Source organism: Amia ocellicauda, chromosome 4 (assembly GCF_036373705.1).
Source record: "Amia ocellicauda isolate fAmiCal2 chromosome 4, fAmiCal2.hap1, whole genome shotgun sequence".
NCBI lineage: Eukaryota > Metazoa > Chordata > Actinopteri > Amiiformes > Amiidae > Amia > Amia ocellicauda.
In genome coordinates, this window is record NC_089853.1 from 44,573,131 (window position 1) to 44,594,154 (window position 21,024).

Below are 21,024 nucleotides of genomic sequence, written 5' to 3' on the forward strand. Positions count from 1 at the left end.
TTTTTCCTTAGAGCAACACCATCCTAAAACACAGCGGGCCCAGTCTCTATACCAGTAATTGTGTGGAAAGTGATGCACTGTATTTAGTATTAACAGATGTTATAGAAGTGGAATTTCAAAGATGGAAACTCTCCCACCCAGCCAGCCATTTTTGATTTTTCTGCATTTCAAACACAGACATGATTTTAGGGGCTGTTTTTTTGAGCCATTGTTCTTGTTTATTTATTTATTTATGTATTTATTATTTAATATCGAGTGCCCATGCACAAAGCATCTACCTGGACCAGTAAATTAAGTGCCGTGCCATTCTGAGGCTTCATGATGAATGCGTTTTAATTAGAGCCCTATTGATCGGGCAGCAAAAGTCAATAAAGCGTGCAGATGTAATAAGCAAGTCAAATCAGCTGCTATATCAACCTGATGCAAATCGCACTCTTTGGTCTCAGTCTTCCTCTGAGCTGCCTCCAGTCACTGGAAATCGGTCATGCTTGGAGCTGCGGTCGCCATTAATAATTATTCCTTCATCAGACAAGTGTAGTCCGCCTCTGTCACGCAGGAGCCTTAGATAGCATCCACCCAGACTCTGGTCTCATTAATCTTTCATCACGTGATATATATGTTATGTATTTTTAATCGGTAATCTCAGCCCTCAGAGCTCATCGGGACAGAGAACTTATCAGAACAACAGCATTTTCCACATCCAAGTGGGCTTCAATTACCCCCTGGTACTACAGAGTAAATATTTTAAAGCCCCTGAACACACACACAGCATCAAAAAAAGAAAAATAAATAAATAAATAAAGCCTTCTCTTAATTTTAATTGAACGCATGGGAGGAATATAAATAACGATGCAGCGAGTGCATGGCTGGAAGGAATGGAGGCAGTGCACTCTAGTCAAAGTACATATAAAGTATGCCTTGTGTGTCTAGCTTTGTGTGGGCTGTGTAACGCTTTCAAAGTCTCCATATTTCTTCCCTTTTCTTTTCTCAGGGCTTTCTGAAATGTAGCCATGTTATCATATACTGTGATCTTAATGTAAGGGACGTGCAGTAAACTGAGAGTGAAGAGGTGGAGGGGATCAGGTCTTTAAAGGAGAATATCACAAGTTTCCCTCAAAAGGAATGGAGTTAAGCCTGCGTTATTTACATAATCATATTTTCTTAATAATCTTTTCTATTATAGGAATTTTTAGTTTTAAGTATATCATGGATGGGTTTTTCTATTCGGTTGGGGCAGTGGTGCACTCTTTCAGTCCTTGAAGACCACAACCTATTAGATGTTTTAAGTGACTCTCAATTAAATCTAGTCAATTACAAGTTTTTTGCAATGCGAGTGCAGGTGGGACTCAAACCTCACCACTCTGTGCCTCTCCTTGTGATGGAGTTACATGCCCCTGATATAAACAGTTGTAGCAACAGATTGAAAACTTGCAGGACTCCCTGTGCCACGATAACCATGCATACCAAAGTCCAACACCCTTTCCCAAAATTTGTTTTGCTTTTAAATCAGAAATACTGCCAGGTAAGGGGGATTTCTTATGTTTGTTTTTCCTGTCATAGAGTCCTTTGGTTGTAGTCGTGGCCGTGGATTGAACCTCTCCTCAAGCCACAACTTGAAATCTGTATAGCATCATAAGTTAATGTCCTCCAACACACAGCCACACCCAAACATAGCTGGTGAAATGTAATACTTTGCTAGCTAACTTAAATCTTAGTCAATCTAAATCTACCCAACATAAAGGTGGATGTCAAACACGTTACAAGTTTATTCTCCTTTTAGAAAGAAGGCAAGTTTTTAATCCCAGACGCTAAACCTGCAATTTATATTGAAGACACGGTCCAAAAAAAAATAGTAAGCCCCGCTGTGACACAACATCTGTCTGAAATCTGGAACATGACACGCATTTGATATAGTTCAATGTGTGGGTCTCTGCTTTAAATTGATTCTACTGCCTCTTAAACTGCTTTTGACATATTTCTAATTACTCATTTCATCCCACTGCTTTCTTTATCTACAAACCGCATGTGTAAAAGAGCAGCTGGAAATATCACACACAAACACAAAACACACACAAAAACAACAATTAATGACCATTAATGTTTCCTCCCTCACCCTGCTGGTTGTGGCAGGACTGTAAGGGGGCTGGTTCCTGCCCATCAGCTTTACTTTTGTTGTATCAGGCTCCCAATCAAGACCTCTTGTGTTTCTGCTGAAGGAGCTGCCTCTGCCAGCCTATGCTCATTTGAAACTTCTCATTCACCGGGCTGTCAGTGGGTTACCACAACACATACACTCGCGCCCCGGCATACATACAAAACGCACGCACACAATTGAGCCCACTGTGAGAACCAGTGGGGGTATTTGTTTCGGAGGCACAATACAAATTAAATTAAAGCTCCTCTGACCTGGATGCTGTGCCCACTAATACCCTGTTTAACCTCTGAGCAGCGCGTTGACAAGCAGTGTCCTGGGAACTGCAGAGAGGGGTGGCAACAGAGGCTTGTTTCACTTTGAATGTGACAAAAACTCCTTTAGAAACCCCAGGCATCACTGTTCATTGTCCTGGCTTTGTATCATTTAATAAGAATTAGTTAATGGACCATGGGGGTTTTGCAGTAAGAATCAAAATGCAGATTAAGTGTTTTTTTTTTCCTCTCCCTGTGCTGTCCATCTTCTTTATTTACATGATTGCACATTTTGCTCATCAGCTTTTACTCACTGATTATTCCAGCAGGGGAAAAAAACAAAAAACAACAACTGCAAAGTGCCTGTCACTCAGCTGTCTATGGAAAACGAAGAAGCACTATTATCTTAGGCAGCAGAGCAGACCTTATATAACTCCTCAAGCCATGTGCTACTTTCAATGGGTTATATAGGGATAATAAATAGTTACTTTGGGACAATATTCACTCAAATGCGATATTTAAGGATGCAGAAGGCTGCATTGACAAATATGTCTAAAACTTTCTTTAGTAGGATCTCAGAAAGATCTACTGAGGTTTCAGTCATACAGTGTTTTTGACATTTTACACACCCTTTTAAGTTTGAATGGTAGTCTAGTTTTTGACTTAACTAAAAATTAGTTTTGCTATAATTTCAGTCACTGCATGCAGTTTAATTTGCATTACTCTTCAATTCTAAATGAGGCATCCATGCACTGATGTCATTGTTTCCTGTAGGCAGATAAAATATTCTTGAAAGATTTAACCATATAACCGGACACACACAGTTGCACTGTTGATGACACACACTTGCTTCCAGTAAGAATATCAATTGCACAAGCAAATGCAATACACGTCTTTTTTAACATGAATGTGGTGCAAACTATAATGATGAAAGCTAAGGATATAAATAAACACACACAAAAAAACTGAGCAGATAACAATACAATAATATGTGGTGTTCATGTCTTGAGTAATGGATAACGTATAGTAATGCGATTTACTACATTTTGGTCCCTGATACCTAATTACAAGGTATGATGGACAGGATGATTTTAGGGGCTCACTTGTACAGTGTAGGCTCACAATTCACAAGCTAAAGCTGACTACACTTGAATATTTGAGAATAAAAGACTAAAGGTCAAGCAGCATGGACATGAGGATAGTGTCTAAACAACAACAACCGTGTGGCCCAGCTGATAGATTGGACATTGGCTTTCTCTGAGCTCCAAACTGACCTCTGAAGCAGTATGATCACTTGTGCATCTCCCCTTGTTTAGCATTTGAAGCTAATGTTTCACTTCCTGGTAACCTAACACCCATGCTGAGGTGAAAGGCATCCCTGAGATGGTCCAGGATTATGAGTTAAGAGAATCATGTATTTTGAGACATTCCTGTTTATATAATTATAGACCTCACAAGAACGATCTCTGAGACACGGTGCTCTGTACATTCACAAACACACACTAGCTGTCAGGCTACGGGACTCTTGGGGTCCCACAACCGGACCCACAATCAAGGCTTAATATGTCTTGATAGAGGCCTTTGACTGCAGAAGGAATATAGGGACAACCCCATTGCGTGGTTTTGCTCCTTGATTAAATGACTTTTTTTGGGGGGGGCAGGTAATACAATTGTGGGTTTGAAAATGTGGAGAAATAATTGTTAGTTTAGCAGCCCTGAAAGAAAGAGTACCACAGAGCCATGAAAGACATGTGTCACAGCACAATGGGGGTTCTCGTTCAGCATCTCTCCTTTTGATTTTTTTTTTGTCTCTCTGTGTGTTTTCTCACATTGAAGAGCCAAGAGGGAGAGAGTGGGTGAGTCATCTCAACCATCAAAACCTGCTGATGAAGAGGCAGTTTCCAGCAGGTCTTATTATCGGTGATGCTTTTCATAAACAACCACTTCTTGAACTCTGCTTATTGACTTACACAAGGAGTCGGTTCCCTTGAGAATCCTCCCCAGGCACAAAGCGTCACTTAATTTTAACAAGCAGTGAGGAGTGTTCCTGCAGAACACCCATGAATCGTTCGGGAGTTGGGTGCACAAGTCTGGATTAGTCACTCAAGATGCATCTTCTCTCCTTCTTACCAGAGGATGTGCTACCTCATGCACTTAATAAGGTTGGCAGAATTATAGCTCTTTGAAATTGGATTTTTCCAAGTAGGGGATTACACAGATCAGGATTTTTGACCTGTAATTGAATGCTACTAAGACCCAAAGTTGCTGGCCTGCACTTGGTTTTATTGCTGTCAAGAGTTACAAGGCATCTTTTAGATTCCCTCGATACCAGTTTTTATTGACCAAAGGCATCTCTTTTTTTCGGCCGTGACGTAAGGGATAAACTTGCATATGTTTGACCATGTCTGTCTATTCTTGTCATGAAGTTGCATATTGTTTGTTAAATCAGTTCTAAATTGGTTGCACTACATTACCAGCAGTGGTAGTCTGGTATATCCCACAATATCTTGTCCTGTATGGTCTCACAACCCCAGTCCTCAACACTGATCCACTGATTCAGGTTTGTGATCCAGCCAGCAAGCACAACTTTAAAATCGACATTGCTTTACATTGAGTAAGAAACTCTCACTTTTAGTTCCATATTTAGGGCACACAAGTGTTTTATACTTAATGTCTACCAGTGTTGAATTAAATATACATATATGATTAGTTACAGGTTGAATCAAAAACACACTGTTATCAGTCACCCAGGACTGGAATTGGAAAATACTGTTATACTACGGAGCTTTGTCGATCAAAACTCCTTAAAGACAGTTTTTTGTATTCGAAGTCTGAAGCAATCAGGGAATGCTTGGAGCCCATGAAACAGTTTACAATGCCACTTTCGAACCCTTTTTCTATAAATCAGATCTTTTTGAACTTTTAGGTAAGTATGGGACCCTGCTGGTCTCATGTGTCTGAACACCATTTTGTGCGCATTTACTAAAGAGACACGGAATGGGAGACATTATTAGGAACAAGACAATGCTACCTTTCATTAACACACAACCCTTCGAAAGATTCACCTCTATCTAATTGGGTCCTTCAGCACAAGAAAGGGTTCTAGGATCAATAGCTCCAGAGTGATAACAGATGGAATTAAAGTGTCGCCGCCTCAAGGTGCCATTTCTCTTGGAATTGATTTCTGCGGCAGAAGAAAAGCGGCCTCGTCAGTTCAATAGAGTCCCACCAGTTTTGGAAAGTCGTTCAGAACTGAAGCTTCCCACTGGGGGTGTAAATAGGCCATGATTGAACTTCACAGTGTTTTAATAGGCTGTTTGTTTGGCTTTGTTCAGCCTGACAAGCAGTGTTCAACTCTTAAATGCATTTATAAAAAACAAAAACAAAAGGCCGATACTGTACTAGGTTATCTGGGTTTATGGATATTCCAGGCTACTCTCACAGTGAGCCATTGACTTATTTTTGTGGTGATATTTGAAGGTGTTACATGCTATTGCATTCAGCAACTGGTTGATATTAGTACCATTTCTGAGACTTGTCAGCAGCAGTATTCAGGAAATGGTGAAAAGTATTCTGTAAAATATCTCAATTTGAAAGAACCTAGTTTGTTTTCAAAAAGCATGTTTTATATTGTTTGTGTCCCTTGCAAAAATTCATCTTTTGTTTCAAGGACTTCCCATATGGTAATCATATCAGTGTAAGTTAGGTATACGAGATATACGGTTCATACGGTTCTTAATACGCAAGCAGTTCAATTGGATTCTAGCAGTGGTAAAATGATCCACCCCAAATTAGGTGACACCTCTCAACATTCCTGTATGTCCTGAGGTTTTCTGTTAACTGACAGCTTCTTAACCTTCGGATGTTTTTTTAAAGACATTTTTAAAGTGAAGGCACTTTGGCTTTCTAAAAATACCTCACTGTATATTCGGGTGTTAATGGCTGTTTGAAAGGCAAGCAGAGCCTTTTCCCTTTGAGTCTGGAGAGAGTGCAGAATAGGTTATTCATCTATTCAATCTAAGACAGGGACTTGAAAATGGGTCTTAAACAACCCTCAGCAATGCGTGATTTGGTTATGTAAGTTTTATGTCAGGTTTTAACATTTCTGTACAGTATGGTTTAAGGAGCATTATAAAGGCAAGGGGAGATGTAGTATCTTACAGCTGTTTCATGAATATTGAGAATAGGCGCTACATTATGTTGTATATTTTGATGTGTGTATGGATTTTTTTTTTTGTATTGACAGATTATTATCTTATTATATTATTATTATTATCTTTTCAGTAACGGTCTTGGTATAGAACTGTACTTAATGCTCATAATTGATTCATTTTCCTCCTGATACATGAAGGAAGGGAAAAGCCATGCAATAGCGGCTTTTATAGGTTTTTATTTGAGGCCCCAATGTGAAGCCTGCAAATCTGTATCATGTGCTTGGGAGCCAGACTGCAATTTATTGCCAAGAAGGTGCAAGCCGTACCCGGTAAAACAAAGAATCGGTGATATATTAATTGAGCCCTTGGAGATTTATTTTTCTAAAACAGATGCACATCGTAATGGCTCTCAGTGCACCAAATTTAAATGCAGCCCATTTCCACCTCACGGATGAACACTCTCTTCAGGGTTTTTTTTCTCTCTCTTCTCATCTGCAACTGCAAATGGCTTGTTTTAATTAATTGAAATAATTATGCGGCTCAGGCATTAATGGTTTTCAGGAGCAGACAGGAAAAGACTTTACAACACAAACACACACACATGCACAGCCACAGACACACACACACACACACAAACCCATAAAAGCTCTGAGCACCTATGCATGTTTTAGACCTTGCTAGACTAAAAGGTTCAGTGCACTCGAACATCATAAGCTCGTCTTACCAAGCTCTGAAGGCATTTCAATTATTTAGTATTCGCAATATGCAGTTCTGCTGCGGTAGCGGGCTTGGCGATGTCTTTTGGGAAGACCAGAAAGCAATGGCACGTCAAATCTTATCATTCAAACTTTTATTACATTTTACAAACAAATATTAGGCAACAAAAGGATAAATGCACAATTTGATCGTTCCGTAAAAGGCTGGATTGACTTGATGCAGGAACTGAAGCAGGAATATAATTAAATCTGGTCTCTCCTGATAATAAATACATTAGGCTCCATACATTTTAAATAAGAGGGAAATGAACTATTTGTGTGAATTCTTGTGCGAGCTCAGCCTGAAATGGCTACTGTACTGTAACTTCTGGTTTTGATGGAGGAATTAATGTAGTAAATCAGCCGAATGCACCATAACTAATTTTGCATTCCTCTGTTTGATTAACTTGAGTTTGTTATCTATCTACACTGTGATTTTGCATGTTATAACTTCATCCTCATACCCAGAGGTGCTGTTGTAATATATATTTAAAGTCATAATTTCGCACACACAAACTTTCCTGCGCACTGGGAATTGTTCAATCAAATCACAGGTTTTATGTTCTTAGTGTCTGTTTCACTTTGACTACTTACAAATCCCCGGCTGGGATAATAGTACAGATAGTATCTGGAAACGCAACCGGTTGCCAGTGTAAAAAACTGCGTTCAGTGTGTATTAATTGACTTCCAATACATTTATGGGAAAATACGTTTACAGCGGAGAAGTTCAATATTAGATAAGAGGTCCCCAGTGAGCCACTGAGGTGAACAATTGGACAACGTATTATTTTAGTCCCTCGCACATAGCCATGAAGTGCAAAGCCAAAATCTTAGTAATAGTCTCTTTAACACATTAGTTGAGTAGCAGTTTGAGTTCAGTATGCGGCCTTTAGTTCATTGCAGTTGTTTGTCCCCTCTCTCTATCTCTTGTGGCCATCAGGAGTATTTTGCACATATTTCTTGTGGCAGATTTGGGACTCAGTGAGTCAGACAAGGCCCCTGGATTTCATCACTCCATCAGTCCAGTGTGAGAAACCAGGAGCCGGAGCTGGGAATGAGTGAAACCGAGTTTGTCAGACCCTTAGATTACTCACTCTGGGAAGTAAGGCCTGTGGTTAATGGTGTTTGTTGTGACTGAGAGTGGTGTGGGTGGTGCAGCCCTCTCCGCCGATTGATTTCATCAGTGAAATATGAAGTGAAGCGCTGTTCGCAGCCAGACGGCGAGCTCTTCTCTCTGTACGTCAAGGAGCTCGGAGGATCTCCACATCTCCATAGTTTAGAGAGCGGCAGGAATACAAAACGGCTTGATTGAAGTGCCAGAATGTCATGGGAGCGAAGCTGTTTGATGCAAATGTGCTTATCTCTCCCCCCGCCCTTGCTTTTAATTTTGAAATGAAATCTGTGTCTAGTTTCTATGTTGTGGAGTGTAATTTAATCTGTCACAGACCTCATCCCTTAGGGTTTGGAGGCAGAGAATTATACTCTGGTGACAAAATGCAAGGGCCGAGGCCTGTATCTTGAGCTAAACCAAGCTCTTTCAATGATCTTTCATACAGATATTAGTCATCACTGTGCATCACTTGTTTATAGTTTGGAAATTCTTTCAGTTTTTCACTAAATCTGCTTTTTCCTTTACTTAGTTTATCGTATTGTGTTCTTTCTTAAAGCTGTGGAAAGAGTTGTCAAATTATTTTGTTAAGAATCTATATATTAGTGTTTTTTGCATGTTTGAAATATAGAGTCTGCATGATATTAAGAATTCGACTTACCCCAAAAAGTGGTCTTTGGAAAAATCTAAATTTGATTTACTATATCCATTTACTGTGTAGTGTAAATCCCTATAAATGACAGCATGGAATTTCTATTTGATAAACAGCCTCGTTCCTAATAAACTGCAGACATGTTTTTACAATGTTCTTCATTTTATCCATACATAAACCAAAGTACTTTTCTAATCTGTTTTCTCAAATTTTTGTAGCTCCCTTTTAGAGTCTGAATAAACTTGTCACTGTTTTCCCCCTCTTATACTCAGACCTTTCGTCTTTTTGAAACGCAGGCCATTTGTCCCAAGTTGTTTTGCTATCCCAGCTATGTATTCTGTTAATTAGGCTTGCTTTATTTCAGCTAGTGTGGCCCAGTGGGAACTGGCAACATAAACTACAGAATCAAAAGAGGCCAGTAAGTCATTCTTGTCCCAGTGTTGCTCACAAACCCTGACATCAATATTCTACACATGCACAGATAGATAAAAAAGGGAGAGAGAGAATAGAGGGAGAGAGACATGGAGACAAGCACAGTGGGCTTTTGATTGCAAGTTGTAAATGAGCCTGTCTTTTTTCTTTTTCTTTTCTTAAATAGTTGAATTTGAGTTCAAAGAAGAAGAAAAAAAAAAGTGTCCCCAAGAAAAAGAAAATGAATTTAACTGTGCTTATTCTAATCTTGTTTTTTTCATATTTGTTGCAGATTTGAACCCTGCACTCAAGCATCCCGGACATGGAGTCATTGATTATACATGCCGCGCATCCACTTCCCTGATCTGCATAGCATAGCGCTGGGAGGAGGTGAGTGAACGAGAGATCGGCATAATAAAAGTACCAGCTGTTTGGGGTCGCTTACAGTCTTACGCTCCCTTGCCTTAGATGATGATTTATTTTAGGTGGCCTCTCGTGAGCGTGTCGTGGGGACCCGGTGCGACTGGAGCTGAGCAGAACAGATACTAATTTGTCAGGAGAAAGTTGTTCCAAGTCAGAGGCAGTGAAGCAATGGGGGGATGGCAAAAGGCGACGGGGGGGAGGTGTTTGTGTGGTGGGGGAGGGGGGCGTACGTGGGGGCAAGAGTTGGGAGAATGGAAGGAGGAGGATGGGGGGATGGTGGGGACAAGCAGGCAGGTTGGGGTGGGAATTAGTTTGTTTAATGAGTCTGCGATGCCGTTCCTCCCAGGCCGACCCATTGAAAAGAGGATGGAGCTCAGCCATGCATTCCTGATTAGGAATGGAAAGCGAGTGCAAACAATACACTCAGGAGGTCACAGAGTGGCGAAGATAGCACCCAAGCCACACACAAACACAGGCACACACGCTGGCACAGCTGTTTCTGCCTTTGAATATGGTACAATATATTCATTATTGCAAGAAAATGCCATCATAGTAATAGATATATTTTGGTTGCAGTGCGAGACGTCCTCTTTCGGTCTCATTTCAAAGGTCCTGAGAGGCCACCGGTTAGTTTTTTATTATTTTTTAGTTTTTTCCAATCTCATGCACAATGAGGCAGGGGGACAGTGGGTTGATTCACAGCGGATGCTTTGCAGGGTTTATTTAAAGACAGAGCGAGGACAGTTTAACCAAACTGGAGTGGCTGAGGCAGTCCTTGAACTCTGCTGGTGTCAGAGCATGGGGGCCATCCTGTCCCAGCCAAGCGGACAACAGACTCCGCACACCAGCTAACTCCACAGGCCCGTCAACACTGTCACTGTGTTCACTTAATTTAACTAAGGCCTGAACTGCTGACAGTGACGTTGTGTTCATGGTTTTCTCTGTTGTCATGTCGTTGGCGTGTCGGCTGCCATGCTTTAGAGAGATGTAAACGTACGGGTGCTTTATTTACGTATTCATGCTTTCTTAACACAGCAGGTGACTGTTATTTCTTTTCAGCTTTTCAGATTTTTTTTTTATTTGCTCTTTTTTTGTCTTAAAAAAACAGTACGTCTCAGATTTGAAAGAATAGCTTCGCTTTGTTTCTGTATCACCCCCACCCGCCCTTGCAATGCGGTTGACTTGAATGTTGACTCACTTATGAATATGTACTTCTTTTGAGCCCAGAAAACAGTGCTCCTGCAGGCCTGTCAGATGGACAAAGGCCTTATCTTGGGCAGGCCATTTTTCCCCCTCGTTTCAGATCCCTTGAGAAAGTTGTGTTTGAGGAAAGGCTGACATTGAAAGGTGCTCCACAAATGGGCTGAGATTCAAGGCGATATAAATGGAGTGTCTGGTACAATCGCACTGTTAATATGTCATTTTGTTTCAAACAGCCAACCAATTTGGTGAAGACTGACAAAATGAAAAGCAGTGTACACAATCTGGGGAAAGTGGTGGTGGTGGTGGAGGGGGGTTGTTGATGGTGGTTTGATTCAATTGTTTGAGTGAAGGTGTAGCAGGCTAGAAAAGCCAGAGTTTTAATCTCCACTGTGTTTGGGAATCGCACTGTGTATCCATCCTCTCTCTGAGGGGAAAAAACTAATTAGAAATGGTCCTCTGCTGGAAACAGTGTTTTATTATTTCAGTCAAAACAATCTTGCATTAGAATGGTCCGAACTGACATTTGTTTATCTAATTGCCTCATTGAGATTCTATGTTTTACCTTACACATTTTTTATACTAAAAACAATTTATTCATTTTCCAGGTCTTGGGTAAATATATTGTACTATAGTACTAAAAAATTGCATTTCTCAAATTGAATGAGCTTGCTGTGTTGTGCGCTATGTGGCCAATTTACTGAATTTTAATTTGTTTACATCCTAAGAAAATAACAATTGGTGTAGGACATGCAAAATAATTTTAGTTGGCCTACAGCGAGTCAATGCATCCCAGAATTTCAATACCAGGAACTGAGAGCTTTACAGACTAATGCAGGTCACCGAATTTCACACCATTTGACAAATCAGAAATGTAAATGGTGTATCTGTAAATGGATCATATAGCATCGTGCTTTGTTAACACGTTGCATTTTTAAACTTCGGGCTATTTTTAGCCATCTGGTATCTGTGCAGAAGTGTGGGGATTAATGTTCTGCCTGTGCTGCAAAATGTTAGAAGTCTAGATATGTCTGAATAATTCACTTTGACTCCAAGATAAGAAAAATATATGAAATCTCTTATCTGTCTCTTTGTTGAGTTATTTGCAAACATATTACCGAATGTAAAGTGGACCTAGATGGGTCTGGGATGTATTGAATACACGCGCGGTGATGCTGAGGCGGCTGCTATGTAAACCAGCAATGGAAATAAAAAACAGAAAATGACAGCATATTATTCAATCCAAGTATGTGAGCAATTTGCAATTGTTCAGCTGCCCTCTGCTTCAAATGCTGTCCCTTATAGCTAATTTTAGTTAGAGTTGTCCTACTTTTTTCTCTCTCTCTTTTTTTTTCTTTACTATCTCCTATACATTAAATGTAACCTGATTTTGATATTTAAAATAGGCCTCTTGCTGTATCTAAGAGAAAAGACCCATAGGTCGAAGAAGATGTTGTTCTCTTACAAGGAACACAAAGACACACAATTGTGCATGCTTGAAATACGTCTTTCATTTAAATCATTCACTCCTCCTCCAGCTGAAGTAAGCTGTGAAGAAGAATAGAAATCTGAGAGCCATTTTTCATGGTGGAAATAAATGGTTTGGCTTATAACACCGGACAGTCATGAAAACTAAGGGGACAGCTTTTTTTTGCACTTGTACAAACCGGTTACATCTCAACGGGTCCATTTTACGGCACTGTACTCTGATTAATTACTCACTGCCTTCTCACACCTTAATGATAAAAGCTTAAGAGACAGAGCAGTGCCCATGTAATAACACCCTTACACAACCGGTGAGAGTGTGTGTTTGTGTTTGATTTGGGCTACCCTTCACAATGCATTATATCATCACAAATTATCTCCTACGGTTTATGGATGCCTCTTCATTTGGAAAAATAAAAACTTAAAAGATAATGAATAATAATAAATCAATAATAATACATTATTAAAGATAATAAAGTTGTCTGTCTTCATTTTGTTATCCCTCCATGGAATAAGTGCTGTGGGACAGGTGAGCATTCTTTTGTATCTAGATTTATTAACATGTTTAGGGGTTATGTACTAAATACATCTGAAGAGGTTACTGCTGATTAACACACAACACCACATAAAATAATAGAAATGTAAAACATTAATAAAATGTGTGTATATATATGTTTCCTCTAATTTGTGTTTTAAGAGAAGAACACAATCTTCATTAAATTGGTTTAAGAGCTAGAAAACTAAATACAAAATATATAGGGAGCTTTTATTGCAGGTAGTATTTATGTATTTATGTATGTATTTATTCATAATGTTCAGTCAATTGCGTTATTTGTTTTGTGCCAAGGCTCTGCTTTTTGGGCCAAAGCAGTAATGTTGAGGCCAGCTCTTAAGTTGAACGCTAATTTATGTGAGGTGCCATGCTGTCAGAGACTCATGTGTTCTGTGCACATCTTTATTGGACACAAAGTATCTGTGAAACAGGTAGGGGTGCCAGGCCAATTTACAGCGAACAGCAGGGCGGTGTGATCGCATAAGCGCTTTCCTTTCTGAGGCCGGATCGTTAGGCGGGTGGAGGGGGGCTTCTCATTAAAGCCCAGCTGGGAACTGGCAGCGGCCCTCCTCCTCCAGGTGTGCTGGTTTCGGGGGCCAGCGTGAGCCCAGAGCCAACCCGAGGGGAGCGAGAGACGCCGTGTTGCCTGTCGACACGACCCAATGCAGCGCCGTTTGTATTCAAGTGGAGACATGTACAGATTTATTATCGTGGAGGCCATTTATCATGATTGCAGCTCACCACCAGTGCTGACTGCAGAGGTTGCGCTCGTTCATCACGCTGCATTCGCACTGTGCAGCTCACAAGATACAGAAACAGTTTTTTATTAGTTTTTTTATCAGTACTAATACATTCCTAACCACATTGAGATTATTTCACCCACTAAAGTTGTTGTTGCTGGTGGTTGTTTTTTTTCTTTTTGTTTTGCGGTTTGCTTGTTATTTTGACATTTTATCTTAAGCAGCTTCCCTGGGCATTGCCAAACACTGAACACAGAGCTAACAGGACTAGACTGTGTTTTTATTTTTATTTTTATAGATGTTTATTGCCTGTGGGACATGTTAGGTTATCTTTTAAGGTTTGAGAATCAAATTCTTAAAGTTTAACAGTTGTTTGGTATTTTTGGGATTAGACAGTGTGAGTTAGTGATTTACCTATTTTGTCATTAAAAATATACATTTATGTAAGGAAAATTGAGATTTCCTTTATTAGACTAGTAGTAGTAGTAGTAGTAGTAGTAGTAGTAGTAGTGATTCTGGCTGCCACAGCTTGGCTTAAACCAATTCCAAGTTACCTCGGTATGATGGCTGTAACGGCACATGATTTATGTCTCACAGGCGGACAGGCACAGTCGATTTTTTAATGCATTTCTTTATGATATAATGAATGTAGTGATTGCCGACACAAGAAGGACTTTTCTTCCATTAGAGTGCTGTAAAATAAATTAAACGAGGATGAATGTGTCTAAATATATCATTGTGGGCTTCTCATTTAGCCAATAGAAGAGAAAGTGTCTACCAGGCTACCCTCTCAGTTGGGCGATCTGCATTATACTTTCCACAATAGCACGCGTAATTTAGTTTCTCTCTGTCAGGTCACTTAAAAAAAAAAAAAAAAAGATATAGGGTTGTTGTGTGTACTCTTAAAAGGTATACACATGCAAATACACATCTACATACCACAGACATGATCACATTAAATTTTATCTAATAGTCTGACACCTTTCAGGGAAAACATAAAAATGTGCAGCCTGAAAGCCATGTTTCAAAGTTTATTGATTTATAGAATTCTGTGTGGGCCACATATAGCCTAGAGTATCTTTAATCCGTTATGTGTAAATCTCACAGTTTGGACATGAGTTTAATATGTGTAGGTTTCAGAATGGTTTGCTTTGATTTGTAGAGAAGGTGTAAATATATATATATATATATATATATATATATATATATATATATATATATATATATATATAAAATTACATAATTATAATATATATATATATATATATATACTAGAAAAGGATTGTATAAAATCTGTGCTCCTGTTCAGCTGAGTGAGCATTGTACCGCTATAATTCCTCTAAAAATGAAGTATTACTCATGTATGCTTAGCACAATCAGAAAAAGCGCTGTAAATGACTCCCGGCCATAGTTTTATAATTGTCGGTTTTCTTTAATGCCAGGGTTAGTAAGACAATGGCCATTCAAACTCACTCTAGTTCAGGTCTATTGTACAGTATATTTAAATGACTTATAGCTGGTTAGGATTAAGTTCTGCAGTGGATTTGCCTATATAGACTGTCAACCACTACTGTGTTACGTGGTGTAGTGTTTATGGGGATTGAGGTCTGCCAGCCATAAAGTGATTTTTTATTTATTTACTCTGCCCCATTTTGATTAGAAATACCACATATCTCCATCACTCTTTGACTGGATGGCTGAGTGAAAGACGGCATTACCATACCAGACCATGCCCTTTTACTGCCTAAGTACAGATCTTTGCTTTCCCTTCGGATCCGAAGGATTAACTATATATCTGATTAGGGAAATGGCTTTCTCTGAAGCACTCCGATGGGAAGTGGTTTGATATCGGTCCCTGAAGAACTCTGTAATCTGCAGAATGAATGGTGACTATCACCACACACACGTGTCATAGGCCACTGGGATATTTAGATTGAAACGGTGCTCTGAGATCAATTTTCTTTTAAAGCGCCAGGTACTTATGTCATGTTTGCCTTGAAATTGATAAGCAAAATCACACAGAGGCAAAGGAACAAAAAAATATATGTATATAAAAAACAATATGAACCCAGTTTTAATTTTGCATGGTAATGAATTTTGTATATTCAGTCATCTTTATAGGTCACCCCTATTTCACAAAACAGATGCTGTTTCATTATGTCTCTGGTGTGATTCCAATAATAATTTTAGGATTAAACTTCTACAAAAAGCATTTTAAACAAAGCTACAAAGTTGCGAACACTACTTACATATGATCTTTTCATTAGAAGCTTGGTTTGACAGTCGTAGCTGCATCTGACTCACTCATCAGGCAAGTCTGTTGATTTCGTACCTACATTAGATACTGTTAATATATGTGAAGGCTGATGGGTGATATGGGCTGTAAAACCACAGACAGCCCAAAGGCCATGTCATTATTAGATTGCTTTTAATATGGCAACATGATTTCATGATCGATCCATAGAAATGAAGCCTTCAAGAAATCGTTACTAATTACCTTTATCTATCCTAATCCATTTTCATTGACAAGGAGAAGCTTGTTCCTCCTGATTCCCTCTGACATTGAAAAGTGCCTGTGAATGGGTAGGGTTTGTATTGTGTTTTTTTTCTTCTTCTTCTTCTTCCTCCTCCTAAAAGTTTGATTTAGTATTGTAGTAATTACAAAAGTATTGTAGTAATTCCTTTTTTTTTTTGTCAAGTGGATTTTTTAATGACTCTTGATGTTACAAGTCGATTGAACCCATTCATTAGGTAGCAGTGCTAGATGGGATCTGTCAAATACATTTGGTAATCCTCACTCAAGATTTCAAAATCGTCTGTAATAATTGGAGAGGGGAATAGAAAATTATATTCTCCCTCCAATTACAGTCAACAGTTCACATTTCTTGTAGCAATCATTCCCTTTTCCGAGTTTCAGGATAATACATCCTCCTTTATATTCAAATTGAAGACACTGTGAGTTAAGAGCTTCACTTGACATAAAAGTTGTTAGATTACAGAATTAGGAAGCTTTTTAATTTCATCAGAGCTTTCCCCTTGTCCTTTTGTTTCAGTTATCCTATGCTAATCAGACGTGTGAAAATCCACATACCATTTTACTGCTTCTCTGGTTTGGCAGTAAAGTATAAGCAAATTTTACTTTTGAGTTAAAAGGTACATTTCTCAAGGGAATCTCCTGATGGATCAAGTAGGCCATTGGATATTTTTAATATTCAGCAAGCTACTACTATGATTTAAAGTGGTCTACTGCAGTACATATCCTTAATTTAAATGTGATCGGTTATTTATTTGTTGTTTTTTCATGGGGATCTGTGTTTAATTTAGTTTTATTTACTTTTATTTTTCCTTTATTATTTTGTCTGTATTGCTGGAATGAACCAAGTGACCCCATAGCGTTCCAGTTTTTCCAAATGTGACGGAGACAGGAAAACAGGTGTGGATTTCAACTCAGTGAATAGTCGTTATTGATTTCCATGTTTCTCCTGGGGCGCCTGTCTATCTTAAACACACAAAAAGGGCTTCTATCCTGTGCTATAAATGGTTTGCACGCAAGCCATCTTAAGCGGCAGTGCTGATACACAAGGTAAGTAGGAAATGGGAGATATTTCAAGAAGAGAAAAGGAAAAAAACTCTACTGTAGTCAATTAGACTGTCATAACCATTCTGTGTCAGTCAATAAAAGATGCAGTACACAGCTGACGGGAGAGGATTCATATTTTTAACTGCAGGGCACTCCTGAATATCCCTCTTCCCAGAGATTCCTAACTTCTTACCAACTTTGATGACAGTGATTTCTTAAGAGTTTTTGAGGGGAGCTCTTGGACAACTGTTTACACAATTTATTTATTTCTAATTATTATTATTTAGTCTCCCCCTCTGATGCCACAACTCTACAGTTTTCATCTACAGTGTGAAAATAAGTTAATTGCTTGACAGTTCATATTTCGGAGGACAGGTGTGCCAGTCTTCGTATAGCTCATTAATATTAGGGTTGTAGGTGATTAACAACCGCTGATTCCTAATTAGAAGAGTATAAACAGGAAAAAGTTAATGCAGATTCCGATTTTATAGTAATCAAGAAATAAATGCAATCACATTTTAAACAAAGGAGAAGAAGTTATAAAGTTACATAATGCAAAAATCACGTGGTTTAGTGTGGTTTAATAAAAACATTTAGGATACAACAATGTAGTATAGTACATGGCACAATGAACTGGAGCATCTGTTTCTGTGTACTGCTGCTTTGGAGGGGTGTGAATGTTTCTAACAGTTCCCCAGTGGTCTGCATCACCGACCCTTCCCAGATTCTTACTGTCCATTGGGTAAACCCCGTGCTTTTGTTGACCTGCCACTAGTTTAATCTAGAGCTTTGCTTAGGCCAACTATGTAATTATTTTGGTTGGTTCTTCTGTCTCCGGAGCATCCCGTGACATGACTTGTTTGAGAATGCTGTGGAAAAGCCGCTGCGCTTCATGAAATTGGCACGCTGCAGTTTCCGGTGTTTGAAGCCTAAGATTTCTGTATTTTCTGTCCAAATACAGTAGCAGGCATTTTTTTGAAATCTTATACTCACTGTGTCTAGGGTCTTTCTACTGTGAACAGGACCCAAAATTCACCGTGTCACAGCTGGTATTACAAAAGTACAGGAACATATTAGTTGAGAATTGGCAAGAACTATAATTTATCCATTTATCTTAATTTATTTTTACAGCTGGCCACTTATAATAGGATAAAATAAAAGAAATACATGCATCCTTCTTCTTTTCTAAGACATCATGCAAGCGTTATTTGTAAATTACATGCTCCCTTGAAGGATTAGCTATTGATATTTATCTGATATTGAATCTCTTATTTGTGGTTGAGCATGGCCTCATGACTTTATCAGGAACAGCGTCAGTACACAGGTACCTTAAAACACACATCTTGCACCATGTGCCATGTGCCAGTGCAGTAAACCCCGTCAGCAACCTCTCATTCCATCTACATAATGCTTAACTTGTGAGTCACATACCAGACGGATTCATTCAGTGGCCTGTGCTGTAGGCTACATGGTTTGAAAATCCTACCTGAGAGCAACCTGTATATATGGCAGTTGTTGTAATCTGTCCAATAACGGAAGGATGACGGTGGGCAGACTCTTTGTCTCTGAGTTCGTCTATCTCCTAATCTCTGTCAAGTGTAAACAAGAGGAGCTCACGTTCAGGAGAGGCCTAATGTCCGCACGGAGGTTGGAAAGCACACAGAGTCAGCGCTCTTCCCTCGGCTTTCAAACGCATTTAGTTTTGTTTTCTTGCTGGTACTTTCAATTACTTCTTAATCAGAAGTACATAGGAAATGACTCCAGGGTGATTACAGATATCAGTTACTTTTCTTTGTGGCTTTTCTTCTCCATATATTATTATATTTTCCCCTGGAGGGATATCTTGAGTAGACAACTGGTCTCTGATAAGCTTGGGATAAGATGAGCTCTGCTGCACGGTGTGTGTAGGTTGACTGAGTAATGGAATCACATCGAGAAATTGTAGAAGCCCTCTACCTGTAATTGAGGCAGCTGGTGCAGATCAAGAAAAAGCAGCCTGGAAAAAAAACAATTGGAGTTGAAAGTGTCCACACCCTTCATTTGAAACCATGTTATTCAGTGATTCAATTAGTTTCATAGTTGTGCTCATTAACCTACACTTGTATCAATGTATCAGTTATATCTTTCCAGAATTTGCAGAGAACTGATTCATCTTGGAAAATATTGAATATATTCCAGTTCTTTGCAATATGGATTGATTTGAGCTGATTGATTTCTCAGCACTGTTCGCTGCTGTCTCAGGATCAATTACCCTTGCATGTGGAAAGTGCCTTTTGGGAGACACACCTGGTGTACATTGAAAACACTTGCCTTCAGTCTATAGCTTTATTGTGGAAGTTTCCTTTTCTATTTTATGTTTTTTAGATGGATCTATTTCATGCATGTCTCCTATGACTATAATACAGTATTATACATTAATGTCAAGGAGCTATGCATAATACAATACAGAGAAACTGTAAACCCAACAAGGAATAGCAGGCCCACTTCATTACAATGCATAGAATATGTGTGTGTGCGTGTGTGTATATATACTGAATATATGGTTTAGTATTCAAGGGTAAAATATAAAACTGTTATATTCTTACATTTCCAGTCCATGTTGCAGTAGAATTGAATAGTGATATACTTTAAATACATACTTTTCAATTGTGTGCGTTCAGATGTACAGCAAAAATACTGCATGTTGTTGTTGTTATTATAATTATTATTATTAGTGTCCAGCATCTGGCAATTTGCATGCATTTATTTAATTTTCTTTTCTGTTATATGATTGCTTGCAATTCCATTCTGTTCACACTGTCCTCTGTGTTGCACCAACCCCTACTATTTTTAACCCGGCTCTAAAGTCGGTTTTCAGCAGCCTCTGTTTGACTGGGGAATGGAGAACATGGCCATGAATCTTACCATTCAGATCAGACACAGGGATCAAGCTTAACCCTATGGCATTAAGTGTTATAGCAAACTTATCTAGAAATCCTTGCGCAGCTGTGTCAGCATAATTGTAATCTGGATATGACTGAGACACAACAAAGCTGTACAACCCTTTTCAATTCCAGCATTTGAAGGTTCCAGTCATTATTGTGCCCTTAAAACAGCATCCTTACTGTAAAATATAGCCTGTATTTAAAGTATGCTCGGGTATCTTGTATGATTCATTTTTAAATAGATGAGAAACAGATTACAGCAGTTTCATTGTATAGTTTTCCTATAATGCTTTATAAGTGTAATAAATAACAGATACATTCTATATGAATTCATAATGATTGTCTTGATTTATATGTTTCATAATAAAAGTATAGCAGTCATTATGACTGTGCTTGTTAAAATATTTTTTTCTTATCCATTACAGTATATAAAGGAGAAATTATTTTTAGAATAATGCCCTACAGTCAGCAAAACTATAACTTTGTAGGAGAGAAACGCTGGCTGTTTCAAAATGGATTGGGCTGCCAGAAATGGCTGCACATTACTTATGGACTTGTCGGGAGAGGCATTTAAAATATGATTGTATTCTTAAATTGTTTCCCCCTATCATTTTATCATTTTCCTCTGAGCCA

At 38.8% G+C, this 21,024-nt stretch overlaps 1 protein-coding gene across 4 annotated transcripts in view; it reads left to right on the top strand.

The window, feature by feature from the left end:
- Positions 1 to 21,024, top strand: part of sulf2b (sulfatase 2b) — a 112,755-nt gene that overhangs the window by 12,109 nt on the left and 79,622 nt on the right. For all 4 annotated transcript variants that reach the window (XM_066702488.1, XM_066702489.1, XM_066702485.1 and 1 more), the window contains one exon: positions 9,779 to 9,876. The gene's annotated coding sequence lies outside the window, so the exon portion shown is untranslated. The remainder of the gene's footprint in view (positions 1 to 9,778; positions 9,877 to 21,024) is intronic.